This window comes from Chamaea fasciata, unplaced genomic scaffold (genome assembly GCF_029207755.1).
Source record: "Chamaea fasciata isolate MVZ Bird 193981 ecotype frontalis unplaced genomic scaffold, bChaFas1.0.hap1 SCAF_1, whole genome shotgun sequence".
Taxonomy (NCBI): domain Eukaryota; kingdom Metazoa; phylum Chordata; class Aves; order Passeriformes; family Sylviidae; genus Chamaea; species Chamaea fasciata.
In genome coordinates, this window is record NW_027094086.1 from 138,878,424 (window position 1) to 138,898,146 (window position 19,723).

Sequence of the window (19,723 nt, forward strand, 5' to 3'; positions counted from 1 at the left end):
ACTGAAATGGGGGGAGATGGATAATTTATGTGCTGGAGGGCAGAGCTGCTGCACTTCAGGGCTTAACTGAACAACCTGGAGAGTAAGCTGAGAAGAATCTCATGAAACTCAAAAAAGACAAACACAGAGTCCTGTACCTAGGATGAAACAACCCCACATGGCAGGATGGGGTGGGGGTGCAGCAAATAGACAATGGTTTGGCAGAAAAGGATCTGGGAATCCTTGTGGACCAAATGTGGGACATGAGGCAGCAGTGTACCCTTGCAGCAAAGGCAGCCAGCTCCACGCTGAGCTGTGGGAGCATGAAGCAGAGGCAGCAGGCTGAGAGATATGAGAGTGTATCTGGAGCACTCTGTCCACTTTTGGACTCCACAGTACATCAACAAACAGGATTGAGTCCAGAGGAGGCCACAGAGATGGTGAGGAGGTTGGAGCAGCTGATGTATAGGGAGAGGTTGAGAACTGGGTTTGTTCAGCATGGAGAAGGGAAAGCTTCAGGAACGGCAGAACTAAGGGGCAGGTGGAGTCAGACTCCTCAGTGGTACACAGTGATGGGCAGTAGACACCAGCTGGAACATGGGAAATCCAAATTAGGCAGTGGGAAATCCCGATTGATCAGCAGGGCAGAGGGAGGTCCTGACCCTGCAACAACTTTCCCAGGGAGGTTGTAGTGTCTCCATCCTTGTAGATGTTCAAAACCCAGCTCATCAAAACCCTGAACAACATGCTGCAGTTGACCCTCTTCAAGCAGCAGGGTGACAAGATATCTTCAGAGATCCAACCTAAATTAGTCTGTGGTTCTAAGGCACCATCCAGGCTAACTGCTGAATTGGCCTCTTCAAGCATGTGTTCCAGAGCACAGGTCCAGGTTAGGTTCTTTGAACTGACCACTAAGAAGCTTTTTACTCTTTAATGAGACCTTAGAGAGATTATATGGGTAAATAAGTGTGCAATATTGGATTGCGGGAATATGCTCTTTAATTATCTGTAAGCCTGACGGCACACACACGGGTGTGAATGCTTAATTCTACTGAAATTGCTAGATCCTCCTTTTTCTGGAAATCACAACCTGATTTCTGAATCTTTTTGTTTCTTAAAAAATTATTATATACTTATTTTTTCAGCCTTCCAAAAATCTCAGATAAATTCTATTAGTATTGCAAAACATTTAAACACATGCCCAGCTAAATGACTACAGACATTATTGGTGAGATCAAAGCACTTGCATCACATCCCATCTTCAGACAAAAGTCAGAAGTGTGATATACTATATTTTTCACTGGGATTTTCTGTTTACTGCTTGTTTTCACTGTCCCAGTTGTTTGCTGTTAGCAGAACTACATGATGAGATGTGCTGGTTTCAAAACTGCAGAAAAAAACAGCAAATTCTGGCATGACTAGCAGTTTAGGATTTCCTAGCATTCTTTTATCAAGCTATCTCAGGGTCTTCTGCTAGGTATTTTTAGTCACTTGCCGTGAAACTACTAATGCATCAGTATATAAGCTATCTGCAGGCCAGTCCACCCTGCTAATTTAGGTGGATATTAGGCCAGGAGCTTTCTTATCCTATGTTAATTTATATTTCACCCCCTAAAAGTGGGTTACAGAGTGTCCTCCCACTATGATCTAGAGCTTTCTCTAGCCCCAGAGTTACTGGCCTGTGAACTTCTTAAGAAAGCCTGAATTTTCCCCTTAAGAACCATTTAATTGAGAGTAGTTTTCCTTCCTGCTGAAGAGAATAGTCGAAGTTTAGAAGTTCCAAATACCTGCAGCTACTATGAGCTTAAAAAAACCTCTGACAAGTTCCTGTGACTGCTTGTATATGATTTTTATGGTGTAGAACTGTATAACAAATACATTTTAAAGCCTCATCCTTGCACTGCCCTGCATGAGAATGTCTCAGTCAGTCATGACAGTGTCTTGAGAGCTGTGCTTTTCAGTACATACCTGCAAGCTCAGGCCACAAAGCCATACAAATCCCTTCTCTGCACACCTTCAGCTTGGTCTGAAATGAGTAGACGTTATCAGATTGTACCTAAAAATGGGAATCCAGCCTCCTTCTGGATTATTGGTATATGCAGACATTCATAGCTGTAGTGAGATTATGAAACTGAAAGAAGGTTTTATCTCCAAAAGCAACCTATGTACCTGTTTATGTCCTAGTTCTGATTGTCTTGAAAAGGAGAAAATTACCTCCCTTTTCCACTGGCTTTCAAACAGCAATGATTGCTTTTGAGTATTAAGGCACCTTATGTGCTAAGGAGGTTCTTAGTGCTTTCATTAGGCCAGAATTAAATTAGAAAATTATGGACCAGAAAGATCCATGAGATCTTTCTACCATTTCCCAGCAACAAAAGTTACAGAATGGAGTAAAATAACAGCAGCACATTTCACCTCTTTATTTTAGATAAGATTGATTGTAGCACAGAAAGTTTCTGCTTAAGGTTATCGAACAGGAAAATGTTGGCTATACAGGAAGTGGAAGGACTTGTCAACTTTTCAGAGGCGCTTTCTTTGTAAAGGTGAACCCTTTACCAGAGTATTTGACACATGCAGAGAAAAAGGTGTTAATCTGTTCACATCCAAGGCACAGTCTGCCGGGTGCTGGTAATTGCTGCCCCATAAATGTGCCTGTCATGCCTCCTTAGTCTTTAAATATCCAAACTCAAAATAGATGTCTGTGCAACATGTTGAGCCCAGCAGTATTGTTTCATGAGGCAGTATTATTCATTTAGCTTCAGCCAGCTGCTCTCTATATTCAGCCTGAAGGAACAGACTGGAATTTGTAACCAGACAGGCAGGCTGGGAAGCTATAACTTATTCCCTGGGCTGATAAACCAGTGCATCGAAAGTACAGTAAACAAACGCCCACTGGAAACCCATTCCAGTGCTCTGTCCCCTCCTTTCCCCCGCCACAAATAGCAGTGATCACAAGGGAACCTGCCTTCATAAACAAATACCCGAGACCTTAATTCTAGTATCAGCTGCATGACATAGTGTTGCTGGTATGTTAAACATGGCACATAACAGCAGGATACACTATTAGGTCACACATGGCAATATAAAATACTAGGTAAGGTCTATGCCTTCTGCTGGGTGGGGACCTGGAGCAGGTCGGTTGTTTGTAACCACATTGCCCTCTACTGACAGATGCCCTAAGAGGTTGAGACCCTAATTCTGCTGAACTTCACCCGGGGAGAGGCTGCCCTGCCACTCGTGGTGACGCAAAAGCAAGAGGTGGTGTCATGGCCCAGCCGGGCAGGAGATACCAGCATTCATCTCCTTTGATGAAGGCGACACCATTTATTCTAGTCCCAAGGATGGGTACTTGGCTATGAATTCATGTTCTCCACTGAGAAAGCCTCCTTCTTTTCCTTATTTGAAAACAAATAAACAAGTGTCTGAGCTGTTTTCTCTGCATTCTTCAACCTTTTGTGGACATTGGAAGCAACCATGTGCATAATCCCACTGCAGGCAAACAACCATTGTGAGTGGGAGTGCCTCCAGCCCCTCTGCAGCGCTCTGCAGCTGCGTGGAGCCTCAGCACAAGGACATCCTCTGGCAGCTGTTACTGCTGCTTGAGGAACAGGAATCTTTGCAGGGCTCCACAGGGATAAACTGGGAGGTCTGTCTCTGTATGTTCCTGCAAGAAATAATAAGGCAATGGGTGGCTTCTCCTCGGCCAACAGCTCCCAGTCGATGGCTGTGACTCTGTGCTTGCCTGTGGGAGTTGCTAAGGCTGTTAGAGCACTGGGCTGAGCAGGCACAGCCTTGACTTCATCTGCTCATCACAGACTCTCAGTCGGATTGTGTCTGGCCTTCAGCAGAAGCTGTGCTGTCTGCTGCTTGTAACAGGCTCTCACTCCCCATATGTCTTTGAACCACCTCCAGCAGCATGTGGGTTGCAGAGGAGACGGTGTTTGTCTGTGAGGCTGCAGTCTGAAAGGCTGAGAGCTGGCACACCAGATTAAAAAACCCATGAACTCCTGTTCTGAGACAATGGTGTGTTTTACTGAGGTACTTCAGTTTTCTCGGGCAGCAAAGTTTTAAAGAAAGCAAATGCAATTCTACAGCTATGATAGCGTTGTATCTTCTCAATTAGCAATTCATACAATCAAGACTCATTTATACATGTTCCTTAACGTGGGGAGAAATCTCAGATGCCATGTATTTTCCCAAGGGAAATTTCCACTAGTGCCTTTGCCATAAAAACTCAAATAGTACAAACTTCTTTTTGGTACTGTGCAATTTTGCCTGTCTCTGAAGACACTGTTTCATACCAAGAGAAACCAGTAAAAGAAATATTTTATCTTCATGAGAAAACATGTATACATGCACATGTCTGAAAAGAGTGTGTAAAGTATATGCATGTGTGTGTGTCCCTCTCTATAACAGGACTCATAAGATTAAAATCAGCACATTTACTTCAGGCATGAATTATTTTCAGTCACTGGTGGATTTGAAATGTTTTCAAAGATTCCATGAAAACAAGTGGGAACATCTGCAAAGCCAACAGACTGTGGTGTGTGTGGGACCGGGTGAGTTCAGAGGAAGGAAACCAGCCATTGATCAACTCACCATCAGGTGTCATCTCCATGGCTGGAAATGCTGGCAAGGAGGGAAGTTGGACACGGGAAGGAACTGAGCAGCAAACAAGCCATGTGTGAAGCCCTGGAATAAAAAATGCAAAAACAATGAAGCTTAGGTAATGGGAGAACTCCTGCCATGTAGGAAGAGGAACAGGCTGCAACTCATTTCAGCCCAATCACTCCAGGACAAGCATGTAAATCATCCGAGGGTGCACACAAGATGCTATTTATAGCTATTAGTTGAAGTACTTCTTATTTATTGTTGTGTTTATGCAGAAGGAAACCCACCAGTACAGGAAAGATGCTTCTCCAAGTCTCCAGTGTTTCCTGCAAATTTTATATATGTTCTTTAGCCCAGCTTTATTTATCTTCATGCTCTTTATTTTAAAAAGCACATGGATTAATGGTGCAGTGCTGATAAGCGTTTATTGATACCAGTGTGGTTGCTCCCAGGGATCCCTCCAAAGGTGGTGTGGGGGACCCCTGGGCTGATGAGTGCGTGCGACTCCTGCCAGGCCTTCCATTATCTCCTCCCTCAAGGGCACAAAAGGCTGAAACATGAAACGCCCCAGGCTCATCCTTACAAGATAAATAAATAAGTAGCAGCAGAGGGCTCGGTGGGCTCTGGAGGCCCGGAGGAGGAGGTGGCAGGTGAGCGAGAGGGCATGGTGAAGGCCACCTCTGGCTTTCCCCTGGGGAGTTTGTACAGCTCAGTTGTTCCCCACTAAATGCTCCTGGGTGATGAAACGCTTCAGTCCAGGAGCACCAGGGGCCTGCCTGAGGAGAGCAGCCCAGCAGCTCTGCTTCCCCCGGGGCTGCCTCCCCTCTGCCACCACTGCCTCGCTGGGGGCACTGGTGTGGGGGAAGCAGGAGCCCCGGGCACCACTCCTCTGACCCAGTAAAATGCCTTTCAGGCCTGCCTGTCTCCTGTCCCCCGGGGTTGGGAAGGCTAACAATGCATCCCTGAATTGCCAGCACTACAATGCTGGCAGCTTTGCTCCCAGACATTTTTCTTCTGTCCTTTCTGTCAGTCGGAACCCCCCCAGCTGCTAATGACCATGCAGAAAGAGGAGTGTTTGCGGGGCAGATCCGTTTACCCTATGGCTTCTGGTGGAATGAGACATGAGACTGGGTGGTGGTTCCCACTTCTCCTCCTGTGCCAGCTGGCTCCCCAGGGGAGCATTTCTGTCCTGCCTGATTGCTGCAGCTTTCAGGGCCTTTATCTGGTGGGCTGGAGATCTCCTGTCCGGCAAGGAGGTGGCGCGTCTTGGGTAACATTGTCCTGATTTGGTAAGAGGGAAGAAGAGGCAGTGAGATAGTGTTCAGCTGTAGGATTTGTCCTCCCCATTTGCATGCCTGTGTAATCCCATTTCACTGCTAGTCCTGCTGTAACCATCCGGCTCTCCTTTACTGAAGATTTCTGTTTAACCCTTTCCTGAAACGTCAGCTTCACTTCTGTCCTTCCAGAAAGCAATTCACAGATCTATTATTGACTGTAGGTGTCAGGAGTCCCCACTAGCATCAATGCGGAAATACCATTCAGTTCCTTGCTAAACAAATATCAAATACATTTTTAAAAACCTTACAGTAAGTACTATTTAGAATACCGGTGCTTTAGTTTTAAACAAAACCCATTCAGGCAGTAAATCCATCGGCTTCTCTCATACAAAATTTCCCCTTTGTTACCACTACACGTACTTGTAGTGAAAGGTCACATCACAGCACTTGCACTTCTGTACTTCAGTATGCATATAGAAACACAGTCCTCTCCAAATGTCTTTCAGAGGTAATTTTCCTGTCTTCATAGGATAACTGCTATTTGCAATCTAGACCTGAATTTCTTAGAGCTGGAAAAGAAGAGTATCTTCTTATTTGTTACCTAAACACTTCAAAACCCCTTCAGCAAGCAATCTGGGTATCTTCACAGCCAGCAATATTTTCCTGTTATGACTTGACCAGCCTCTTCAGCTGCAATGAGACTCCTCTGCTTTTGCTCCTACACTAATACAAACTCATTTGGCACACACCTAAATTTAATTACTAAATTTATAACCTCTCTCCAGGCTCAGACACCTGTCTGTCTCAGCAGAGCTGTAGTCAATGAAGAGGAGACACATTCACCTGGTAAGTTTTTTGAGCTGGGTGAACTTTCTTAGAAGTTAGAAATTGAAGACTTTAGTTAGGCCCTTCTGGATGAATTGTCCTGGACATCATATAGTCAAATAAAAAATGCATCATTGTTTTCATATGATTTCTTTCCCTTGCTTTTGCATTTCCCATCACAACTGAGGTGTGAAGAGGGTGGATTGTTCCTCCAGTTTTAGCATTGCTGAAAGATGTAATTTAGAAGTAACCTTGGGAGATCCCACCCAAACTCCATTCACAGCAGACAATGTCCAGCTTAGTAGCTAAGTGGAATTTTCCAGGTTCCAGATTGTGTTCATTGCCTTTTGTTGTGCACATCTAAGTGTCTGGCTCCCTCTTCCTTCTCCCCTGACCTCCAGTAGCTGTAGACGGCAGCAAGGGCCCTGACAGCCATCCATCTCCTGGCTGGGCAGGCCCCTCTCAGCCTCTCCTTGTCCACGTGCACCAGCCTCCAACCATCTTGGTGGCCTCCCCTGGGCACAGTTCAGTGTCTCAAGGTCAATCTTGTTCTGGGCAGTCCAAAAGTGGACATGGTACTCCCAGTGTATGCAATTCTGAATAAAGATTAATCACCGATTTCCTCAAAACATGAAAATTTGCTTCAAATTGTGGGAGCAAAAGCAGCCATTGCTGTGTTTCTGGGAATGGGATCATCATAAATAAGAATTTTCAAATCAAAGCAACCTCTTCCTGTCTTCAGCTGAGGCTTTAAGCTGAGCATCTGGGAGCTTCTCTTCAGTAGGAGAAACCTGCTTGGAAGCCACCTTTTCATGCCCAATGTTTCCTTTTAACAGTTCAGAAGAGGATTCATTACAAAGGGCAGAGGAAACCAGCTGCTCTTAACTTTCATTTCTATACTTTCTTTGTCCACAAAACCTGAAGCAAGACTCTTTTATAATGTCTTGGCAGCAAGGAAGAGGAAGCATTTAGCCCAGACGCCGTATTCTGTGTACATTATTTTATATCACTTGCATTAATGATGTCATTATAGTAAAGTGCAAAGAAGAAATTTGATCTGCTTTGCTCTTCCCTGAAGGGAATGCATTTTTTTCTTTGCTGTATGAACCTCCCAGCTTCTCACAAACATATGGTGTCTTAGGTGTAAGTGGTGCTCACCTGCTTTATTGTCTTTAGCAGGAAGGAACTAAATATATAACAGATGCTCAAGTACCTTGAAATGAATGTATTGTGCAAACAGAACTGTCATCACAGCCCTTGCAGTCACATTTTTCACCTGTTGTATGCTTGTTTATCTGTAGTTTGTTTTGACAATGTGTAAAATGTTTTTTTGAAAGCTTGGAAAACTACCAATTTCAGAGCTGGGCTAGTGTCTTACGTCTTCATAGGTGGCACCTTCATATCTAGACTATATATCTGTTTAAAACTCAAGTAAATGTATTTCACTCACCCCGCCCCTCCCCTTTTTTAAAAAATATTTTTTTAAAGTGTGCTAAATTCCTGCTTGGTAATAGGCAGTTTGGCAGAAAAAAGGTGTTCCATCTTCTGACAGCAGAAGACTTAGTCTTTTTTTTTTTTGCTTGGAATGAATCCATATATGGAGTCTGGACCTGAATTTGAATTCCTTGGATTTCAGAGGTTTTCAGGTCGGATTTCAGGTTTAGACCATCACAAAACACAAACCAAGATACACATTCTGGCTCCTGACTCAGTTTTTTCTTTCTTTTCTCCCCATCACTTTCACCAAGCAGAGTTTGGATGAGGATTTTTCCTGCCCCCGTGTTCCTCTTCACTGAACTAGATCTGTGTCATGTCAGCAAGTGACCCAGGTCCTCAGCCCAGGGCCTTCAACAGATCTTGCATGTAATCTATTTTCCTGGTTAAATTGAATTTTATTAAATGTCTAATCTTCATAACAGAAGAAGAGGAAGGTTTGCCTTTTTTACACTTCTGTCTATTAGGTGATTTGCACTACAACCCTTTTGGCACCGAAAAGCAACAAGTTGGCACTGGCATCCTCCTGAGCTCCACTTTGCAAGGTCTCCACCACTGCTGGGATTTCAGCGTGAGAGCAGCACCCATCCTCTCCTCTCCCCCTTTGTTTCTGAACTGCCTCATATTCATGGCTGTCAGCCATGCTGCACACAATGTATGACATGTACTACAGAGTTTACCTGCCCCAGAGCTTTTCTTGTGGAATCCAAGAGACAGGAGTTTTGTTTTCTCTCCACATGTATAAAGCTATGATGGAAATTGTGGGTCAGTGGACACTGCTTGGTTTGAAGGTTGTGCTTTTGGCACTGTTGAATTTGAGCACAAGGATGCAAACAGCCACATGGCAAAACTGTGACTAAGTGATGAACTCCTAGGAGAGTCCATGCTGCCAAGCATCGTGGGATGTGCCTGGTGGGCTGTTGAGCTGCTCCACAGCTCACATGAAGGGCAAGATCTCTGTTCAGATGCCCAGTGTAACCTAAGTGAAGGCAGTAAGGATTTGCTTACGGATTCAATCAGTTTTATCCTTTATTGTCTCCATAGAATGTTTGAAAGCCTCTCTCCCAAGTGCAGCCAAGTCAGAAGGACCATTTGAGGCACTTCACTGTGATGGTTAAATGGATAGAAGAGAGGAGCTCAGTGCAATCTACCTCAGAACTGCAGTACCTGACTTGCTGAGTGAGTTTTTTGTCTCTTTGATTCACTCAGGCTCCAGCTCTCCAGCCTTGTCCTGTATTGTGAGGCAAAAGAAATGGCTTCTGCTGCGGGGGCCAGAAGAGCCACCTTGCCCTCAGCTCAGATCCATACTCCAAGAGCACCTGAGGCTGGCAGGGGCATTCCTGAAGCTACCACAACCAGGGAGAGCTGTACCTCTACCTCCTACCTCATCAGGCAATTTGCCATTGCAGGATTTATAAAAGGCTGCAGACAGCTCTGCCTGAGGGATATAGGCTCTGTTGCTCCAAGGATGTCAATCTCAGATAGAGATAAGCCACTGCTCTTGCTGCAGGACTTCTATGTTTTCTGGGTGCATGGGCCAGTGCACAAGACAGATCTGAGTGTTTCCTAATTGCTGTGCAGGGTGATTCTTTACCCTGCAGTTTGGTTTTCATCACTCCTTGTTCAGAGGTGCTTGACTGCCTGCAGTCATACAGTGTGCAGAGAGCTTAGGGACATAACTCAGGACCATGACTCCTAGTTGGCAAATAAGGTCTTAAAAACCTTTTTTGTGCATCTTGCCCTGAGCGGTGTGCACCATGTGTGTGGTGTTAGTAGAGGGTCACTTCTCATGCTCACACACCCCTGACCCATAGCTGGCTGGCACACCGCACCAACCCAAGCTGGGCTCATTTTTAAGCTCTACAGCAATTTTTTGAGAGTTGTTCAAGGGCCTCCATCTGACTCTGAGACAAGACTCTCAGGCACTGTGCAGCTGTGTTAGCTGACTTGCCTCCTCTTGTATGCTGTGGTTGGCGCACCTAGTCCTCAGCAGAAAAGGAGGTGCCCAAGCCCCTTCCTGTCCAGCTCAAAGGGGAAATGGCACCTCACCTCTTTTTCCAGGCACCCACCAGCTCAATCAGCTCCAGGAAATGGTACAAATGCAGCTCTGCACCTGCAGGAGCACTGAAGCAGCAGTCAGAGAGAGTGGCTGGGCTGGGAGGGCGGAAAGGCTTTCTAACATTAGCACACTCAGAGTCCAGCTTCCTTCTCTTTGGCTGCTCCAGTATCTGCTTTACTTCAGTAGGACTACCTGGAAAGCCAAAGTGAGCAGAACCTGACTTTTGACAGAGGCAAAAGAGAGTGTAGTTTATTCAGCCCAGGCTTTCTTCTACTTTACTGTGCTTATCTGTATGTCACTTAATTCCTGGTACCAAACCATGGCAATCTCATTTCAAAAAGCAGCAGCTTCCAGGATCAGTCCCTGTTGCCCCTCTCATGAGTGATGAGGTGTATGGAAGGCTCAGAGGCACAGATCCTGAGACTGCACAAGCAGAGTTTGCAGGGATAAAGTGGGAATTGTGTCCCCGAAGGCCCCTGCTTCAGGGGTCCCTGTGGTCAGGCAGGCCCGGTTGTCTGGTGAGGTCCTCTAAAAAGTGGACAAAGAGCCTAAATTTTAATTTGATATGAGACAAACAAATCACGACTTAGACACTGGACGTTTCTCTGTTTAAACAAGAAGGAGTCTGTCTTGTTAATTTATTTATTCCTTTTTTCATCGTTTAATAATACCTAGAAGCAACATGATGGCTGTCCAAATCCTCATGCCTTGAAATACTTTCAGGATGAGATACTACAGAGAGTCTTGTATTGGTAATAGAATATTTTTAGAAGCCAGAAAAATCTTTGGAAGATAAATGAGAATAATTCTGTATGTTTGCTTACTTCATGTACAACATGTTTGAGAAAAACTCACCTTAACAAAACTGTTTTGATATACCACTGTCACGGGTAGTTAACCTTCAGCCAATTTCTTTCAGTTCTGCAACTTCCAGCCATGCATTAGGGGTCAGAAATTTCCCCCTGTCTTGGCACCTGTCGTGCAACTATTTCAAGTGGCATCTCTCATGGATTTTTTGTTTACAGCTTCGTTAAAGGTAAGGCATTGTGAACCCCACTTGATTTTGAAGAACACGTGACATCTTGCTGCAGTGACATCTCCAGCATCAGAGGTGTTCTCTTGTTCACTGTAAGATCAGAACGGTAGAAAACTGAAAATATTTGCAAACCGCATTATGCTCTGGCTGAATACAATTTCAGTGTGTATTCATAAACTCAAGTAACAATGACCTAAGTTAATTTGACCCTCATTCTCATCTACAATATCCTGCATTTTTCCAAATGTAGGTTTTTGTGGCTGTTAAACTGATGCCAACATTGGTCAACACAGGTTTGAATACCAGCCAAAATATCACTAAATATAACTCTGTGCTAATTCTGAGCAACTACACCTTGCAGGTTCTTTACCAAGTGGGCCTGCTGTGATCGACTGGCCTGCAAACGATTCCGTGAACAAGGAGTGAGTCTGCTGTTAGCACCAGGGAGGGTTTGGTAGCAGAGCTTGGCCACTGCAGTGTGCAGCACCCTCTCGTGGGAGCTGGCCCTGCTCCTCTGCTCCCTTCACTCAGAGTGATGCAATCATCCTTTTCATTGCAAACCTGGAGGCTGATTCTTCAACGACAGCATGTATAATTCCCAAAATCCATTATGGTGCACCTGCAGATGTCAGTATAGCCTAAAAAATATATACTTTATAAAAGGGCTCCCAATTAGTGAAGGCTAAGCCATTCATGCAAGGCTCATGACCTCACTCAGGACTTGGGGCTTCTGTAAGGGAAAAGGCTCCTACAGTAAGTGTCCATATGCTTCAGTCCACAAAATCAAGGCAACTGAAAGGAGACGAAAGGGGCAGAGGCTGGAGAAAGTGGCTTGCACTGCACAGGTAGGAACGGGTTGGGTTTTCTAGTTTGTGCAGCAGAGGGTGTGGCTCTGGAAAGCACAGGCTTGACTTCGCTTAGAGGTGAAGCAGTTGTCCATCACTGCACCTAGAGTTTATCTTTAGGCCATACTTCTAAAAGGAACACATGCTGAAATAGTGTTCCAGGACACATTATTTGCTTTTACAGCCTATGCCCATCTGTTTCAGCCTGGGCTGTTAGCCCAATATAACATTTGCAGACAAAATATGGGCAATTTGCATCATCTTTGTGTATTTGCAGGGGGTTAAAAGCCTGCCTTTGGGTCAAAAGCTGCAGCCTTTTTATTTCATGTGATTTCTGTCTTGGAGAAAAAGGTAATTACAGAGGTCAGATTTCCTGCTACATTCTGAATTTTTTAGACTAATAATGACGATGGGATGGTTATTCTTAGTTTGTCACTCAGGAAGTTAATCCTCTGTGCTCAAGGACACTGCCTGCCTTGTGAGCTGATGTCTGTGTATAAATTCAATCCTGGTAGAGGCTATTTGCTTGAAGGCTGAACTTGGTGGTCCCCTCCAACTCAGAATATTCTGTGAACACAGCTTTCTGCTGCCAGGGAAGACAGAGCACTTTGCAGGAGGGTTTTGGAGGCACTTGCTGCCTTTCTCCTGCAGGCTCTGAGGTGGGCCGAGCTGAGTTAGCTCAGTAATGTAAAGCTGTAGGTATTTGCATCTTGCTTTTGCAGCCTATTTGAGGTAACCTTCCTTGGAACTGAGCAGCAGATGAATGCCAAATAGCTTTCCTATAAGGGACTTCACGCTAAGCCTTTTAGGAGCCTGGCTTATGGCAAATACCGTGAGGATATAACACAGCAGCAAACAGCCTTGCAAAGAGCTGGCACTCCTCAAGCATGGTCTCTCTGGAGATTACTCAGAGGAAAAGCAGTGTATCTAGCTGAGCCCATGCCTGAGCAAGAAAGTGCCTGTATGTGCACAGATCACTTTTCCTCTTCCCCCCAAAACCAAGGGGGATTTTTTTGTTGGCGTTTTTTTGGTTTTTTGTTGTTTAAAGGTTGGAGGGTTGCAAAAACCAGTGTCAGCTAGTGCCTCAATGCTGCCAGCAGCCTGCACACCAGCACCTGGCCTTTGTGCCAATGGAAATCAGTGCAGGGGTGTCTGCTAAAGGTTTGCCTGCTGCATTAATTCCATCCTGTGCCAATCATCTGGTTTTGGCTAAATAGGACCATGAAAACGGGTGATTATCCAATGCCTGCATGTCCTATATATAAGGCTTTTTTTCATGGGCCCTGGACTGAGTTCACCTGAGGCTTTTTCCAGGACAGACATTGGAAGTACTTGGTCAGGGTCTAAAATCCTGCCAGGAGATCTCTAGGCAGGTGCAGACACAGAACAAATGGACCCACACAAGCCTAGAAGAAGAGTCCAGGAGCACAGAGCATGGATGTGACTTCTCAGCCAGGTGTGTGCCGTGGTGTTTCCCATGGTGTAATGCCCTGACAGAGGTGTGCCCAGGGAGGAGTGATGCTCCCAGGTGTGGGTGCTCTGCTGGCAGCCTGCACAGCCCCACCATCTGCCCCAGACTAGTGGAGCTCCATGCCTGTTTGTTGGTTACTTTATCCCCTTAATCTGTATGTTTTAATCCAATAAACCAGTGCATGCAGTGGCCAAGTACAGCAGAGGAATGAAACAAAAGCTGTTTATTCTACCCAAAACTGTCACACCAAGCAATTTAAAACTGACAGCACGACAGTAAAACCAGTTTCTTTGACTCTGAGAGTTTGCCCTAAGCCAAGCAGAGTTAACAGAAGTCTTCTAAGACTGCGATTGTTTTCTGCTTTGGTCATCACTTATTCATAGGATAGAGAGAAAAACTTTGCAGTTCCTCCTGCTAACCTCTCTCCCCTGATATGGGAGGATACCAGCCCTTGCTACCCTCAGACTGAGTTGAAAAATAAAGAAATGACTGGAGAAATGAGAATCTGACTGAGTATGACTTGTCTTGCTTGTCTTGATCTAATTCAGATCTCCTGGATTTGTATATAATAATCTTGAGATATACACCAGACCCAGGATATAGTTCAAGCCTTAGGTATAACTAGAAAAGCAACCCCTTTTTTTTTTTTTTTTTTTTTTTCCCTAAGACCCTTTGCATCATCAACTGCGCTTGTCAAGAGTTTCTGAGGTTGTGACAAACTGGGGACCCACAGGATCTTTGTACCTGGGGTTGGGGCAGCAGAGGATGTCGGGGCAGGCTGAAACACCGACTTCATGATGCTCTAAAAGTGTCATTTTCTCTCCCTGAGCCCCAGTGAAGCATCCAGGGCTGCACCTGCAACAGAAGCAACAGCTTTTCAGGAACCATCTCAAATTTATCCCTTAGGATAAGCTCCATCTGAGTTGCTCAGTGACCTGTGGATGGTGGTCAGTAGTACATGCTGAGGGGAGGAATGTGTTGGATCTGTCTGTACAGAAGCAGTAGGTGCTTCTGATTCATTTCTACCTGTTATTCTCTGCATTTGGAATCTTCCTTGATGATCTCAGTAAACTTCAGTTGAGTGACAGACCCTGAAATAACCTTTTTCCTGCGTAGCAACGTAATTTAATGAATAGCAGTGGTGCTTAAAGGTCAAGTTTTACCACAAATGCAACAAAACAAAGGCAAAATGGTGCTAAGTTGTGTGGCCTTGTGTTCCCAGGAAGGTTGTGCAATGCTGAGCTGCCTCACTCCATCTGCTCTCTGGTGGCTCAGCTCCTGCCTGAACCTCTGGCAGTTTTAGATTCTACAGCTCTTGCAGGTAAAACCTTCAACCACCAGCGTTGCAGGCAGGCAAGAGTGAGAGTCCCAGCGGAGCACTTCCCGGCATGGGAAAAACCCGCCAAAGAGAAAGTTCTTACTGCAGTGCTTCCCTCCTATTAGGTTTTCAAATAACAGATGTTTCCCTCTGACATTTCACAAAAACTTCTCTGTGAGGTTTTCACTGCTTTCCAGACACTTTCCAGCTAAAAGAAACTTATAAAATTGCCTACTGTTTAACACCTGTTTAATATCAAGACAAGTGGAAACTCACGAAGCCTGTGCTAGCACTAAAGGGCCACTCTCTAAATGTGTCACTTCCAGTTTCAGCTCCTCCAGTGCTGAGAACCAGGTCATGGTGGTATCTTTGATCTCAGAGGGATGTGGGGAGCGTAGGGATGTGTGCAAATATGGAGACTTGCAGGAGCAAGAGTTTGCTGTAGTGAGTATTCCAGCTGTGCTCGTATGCACCTGTACCAACAGTCAGTCAGAAGTTTCGGAGAAATTTCATAGCAGGTAACTACGGAATAACTTTACTAAGCCTTGTCACTCAAAACATGTTTATGTCTTGAATACATCAACTTAAGTACCATGAATGAAGTGGCCACTTATTTCTTTAGTGATATAAATATATAGCATGTTGATTTGAAGGTTTTTGGCACAGCAAGCCTGCGAGTTTGTGGGTTATGCTGCAGGGAACAGAAAAGCACCATGTTTTCAAAGTACCGTACTGGCATAAGAGCAGAATGATGCTGTAGTTGCTGTAGTCTGCTTTGTGCTCCACTCGTGCTTATTGACCTTTCCCCAGCTTCCTTTGGCTTCTATCTTTTTTCCTTCGTTGTAACCAGCTCTTGCCCATCGTGATCTCTTCTATTGCTGCATCATAAGTACTATTTGCTAAGGCAAATCATCTCAAAGCCTTTCTTTAAAAACCTGTGCCTGAAGAGAATTCTTTTGCACCAAGATAGTTTCAAAAAGCACCAAAATGTAGGAGGAGATTAAACTGTTCTTCAAACACCCCTTTTCTTTGGACACGTTCTTTTTCTTTTTAAGTCGTTGAATCCACAACCCTATCATACACATTCTCGCTCTTGCCCAATGCAATATTCCTTCCCAAGTGTGGCTTTTGTGTATGCTTAGTAGGCAGTTTGTGGTGTCAAATCATAGTCAATGCAGATTTTCATGGTTTTTGTATTGCCCTTAAGCTGACTCTTAACTCTCTTTCTTTTATAAATCAGCTAACAAGTGGTAGGATGCTCTGTGGGGGTCTCTTTAGTGAGCCATTCTCTTCCATAACTCCTGACAGGGGCAACAAGACAGTAACAAAAGTCCTATGGCTCTGTATAAAACCGGTAGTGCTGGGGTTTTTGCAAATTCACCCCATGCCTAAATACATCCAGAGAAACACAGGCTTAAAATCCAACCAGGCTTTGCTGAAGTTCCCAGTGAACCCCAGTCTGCAAGCACGTCTTGCCCAGCTGGGAGCTGAAAAACTTCATCTGCTGCATACCTGCTCCCAAGGCTCTTAGAGAGTTCTCTGACAACCTGCCACATCTAGACACAGTAAGGTGAGCTAAGGATAGCTTAGGGTAAACTTCCATTTTTCTCTTCCCTTATTTGGACTTAGAGCACAGTCTTAACTTTGTAAATGGATTTCTTTGTCTTGGCAGATTGCTGTGAACTGCACCATGCCAGGATGACATTTTAACATTAATCTCAGTGAAAGACCAGTTTAGGGCTTCATGTGTTTTCTGAGATGTTCCCAACATCTGTTAACAATTTGGGCATTAATTTTCATTTTTGCTTTGTCTATGGGTACAGCCACTATTCCAATAGTCAGTAAAATTGTGATAGGAAGGGAGGAGGCTGGAGGCTAATTGCCTGCCAGCCACCAAAGAAGCAGTGGCAGAGTGGGTTTTATTCCCTTCTGCTCCTGCTTCTCCACAAGAACCTAAGGCCTAAGTGCTCAAAATATTGTAGGTAGTGCAAGGCTTCCTCTGAAAATGAGAAACACTTTTTCACTGTGAAGGTGACTAAGCAGTGGCACAGGGTGCCCAGGAGTGTGGTGGAGTCTCCATCATTGGAGATATTTAAAAGCCATCTGGGCATGGTGCTAGGTGGCCTCCTCTAGGCATCCCTGGCTGACCTCCAGAAGTTCCCTCCAACCTTATCTCTGCAGTGATTCTGCTTCCATCAGAGCAAAGTTCCAGAGAGCCTATAGCCGTGGATGACAGGAGTGGTGGCACTGACTTCCCACAAGGCTCCTGTAGTTCTTCTGTGGCTCTTCAGCAACCTGCTGCTGGAGTTAGAGCCCTGGCAGGAAAACCTGTGATGGCCACTGACATAGCTGGCATTTCCAGAGCAGCTCGAGTTTCATGTGCCAGACCAGGGTCAGGCGCAGGGCGGATGCTCAGGAATGTCCCTCTTGGTGCAGCCTGTAATTTTTTGTTTCTTTCTAATTTTTGTAACATGAAGAAGCAAACATGGAAAATCTTGTTTCAATGCCCAGTTTGTTGTAAAAGATCAGGAATGTCAAGGCTGTGTGGCTGCAGTTGTTTGGAGAGCTATTAACAGCCTGGAGGAATCTATGCGGGGTTAAAGGTTTGCTTGCCTCCTTTTTAAAGCTTTTCCTTCTGCTCACAGCTGGAATTAAATAAAGAAAAATAGACAGAAGTTTTATCAACAAGAAGATCTACAGGGTATGTTTTCCTTCATAGACTTTCTATAAGCAACTTTCTGTCAGTTGTATGACATTTCTTCCTGTGGCTCACGGGCATTCCTTCACCTGGCCCAGATGTTTCCCTCTGGCACCTGGAGACTGTGGTTCCACCACCCACCTTCCCCTGGCTCCACCCAGTGTGCATGTGCCTGACAGTTCAGAGAGGGGCTTTGGCAGAGTTTTGAACCTTCTGATCCCTTGGTGCATGCCAGTTTCTGCAGCAGCCATGCTCTCAGTGAGCTCTAAGAACAACACAGTGTCCTCCCCCACAGGGGTGAGCTGTGGCTGCACTCACAGCCCATGCAATCCTCCATCCTCCCATCACCAGTGCATGAGCTGCAGGATGGAGAGTCTGGGGATTTTTTTACCAAGTTCTCTTATCTGCAGAAATATTCCCTGAGTTGCTCTTTCATCCTGCCTTGGAGATGCATTTGTTACTTGGTGTGGGTGTTTTTGTCTTAATTTTTTTATTGCCTTGTTATTTTTACTCCTTGCTTCACTTTTATTTTTGCTGAGCCTGGTTTCCAGACAGCTCGAGGGGTGAAACTCCAGCAGATGCTGTCTCTCACCCTTCTCAGCATTTCCCACCCCGAGCTTTAGCCTGATGGGTTTATCTCCTTTCTATCCTGTGTCCTGGCAATGTAATATTATACACAATCCATGACAGAGCCCAGCCAAGATGAGCTCATGCCAGTTACACAAGTTTTTTCTGTAAAAAAGTCATTTTGCTCTTTCAAGCAACGCTGTTATTTGAACTAGTGTGTAAATCTTGGCAATGCAGTGTGGAGCAAAAAATAATTAAACAATTTTTTTGACCAACAATAGAGACATACCTTTGACATTTTTGGTTATACAAACATGTTTCTTGTAAAATCTTTATTTTGCATAGTTAAAATACAGAAAATAATAATTTCTCCAATGGCTCCATTACAGTGGGAATCTTCATCTTGGGGTCATTGAACCAAGTAATTAATTAAAGAGGCGTCTAAAATTAAGGTTTCTGAAATAACTTTAATTTGGTCCTTTGCCCCCCAGTGTTTGTACCCCACAAGGGGAGGTGTGGAAAGCTCATCTGACATCTCATGGCCCCTCAGTGGGAGCATGTTCAGTGCAAAGATATTTTAGCTGGCAAACTCCAGCTGGAATTTATTGCCCGTGTGCAGTCTGAAAGTTTTCACAGACTCAAAAATTGGCCAAATTTGGTCAAGCTGCATGGAAAGGACAAAATCCCGTTACGAACATGAGACCTCTCAGCAAGTTTCTAAATTTCTGCCTTGTACAATAGATGTGCTAATGCTCCCCAGTAAAGGTCTGTCACCTCAGAGTCTTCCTCTGAACCCCCTCTGAGGTTTCTCTGAGCAGGTTTTGCGACAGTGCCTCTAAAGCATTACAAACCAAAGTAGAAATCCCACACAGCAAACCTTGTCAAACTCTTCTGCTTTTGATGGGTTTATATTCCACTTGAAAATGGTCTTGTATTAAAGAACTTTGGACTGCCTACAGTGTTCATAATTATAAATGCTGAAATGCCTTGGAAAAGGAGTGGAGGGAGGTGAGTGATTCTTGCTGAATGATGGGAAACATAAAATACAAGGTGAAGAAAAAGTAATGGAAGAAGACAGAGAAAAGAGAGAATTATTAAAAGGATCTGGAGGTAAAGGCAATTGCAGCCTTTACAATGCAGGAGAAAATCCCAGAAGTATCCCAATGGTTGAGCTGGGATGAGACACCCCTAAGCACCTTGCCTGATCATGTCCTGCTCCCAGGTCATGGAAACTCAGTTAGTGCCAGGTACCGTGACCTTAAAGCAGCATTGACTTCCCATGGGGCAAAGTTTCTTTTAAGCCCTTTGTGGAAACAGAAGCTGCTTTCAAACACCTTCTAACCAGAGAGCTGCTCTTTGGTCCAAGCTGGATTCTTCCTCTGATGCTGAGCTGGGTTGCAGAAAAGATTCTCTGTGGGTAAGACCTGAACCCGCTTTGTAAGCATGGTCTCTGCCTCCTGTACACTACTTTTTCTTCCTTGCTCCCTTGGCTTATCATTTTCAACAGTACATAGGTCTCATTTCCTCTTCTTCCCCTCCCTGC

The 19,723-nt window shown here is 44.8% G+C and overlaps 1 long non-coding RNA gene across 1 annotated transcript; it reads right to left on the minus strand.

Annotated features, from left to right (window-relative positions):
* Positions 1-3,114: 3,114 nt before the first annotated feature.
* On the minus strand, positions 3,115-6,566 carry LOC136294152 (uncharacterized). The gene is made up of 4 exons (XR_010722337.1): positions 6,288-6,566; positions 5,687-5,871; positions 4,579-4,671; positions 3,115-3,643 (listed from the first exon to the last, which is right to left on the minus strand). It is a non-coding gene; the product is annotated as an uncharacterized lncRNA (long non-coding RNA).
* Between the last annotated feature and the right edge of the window lie 13,157 nt (positions 6,567-19,723).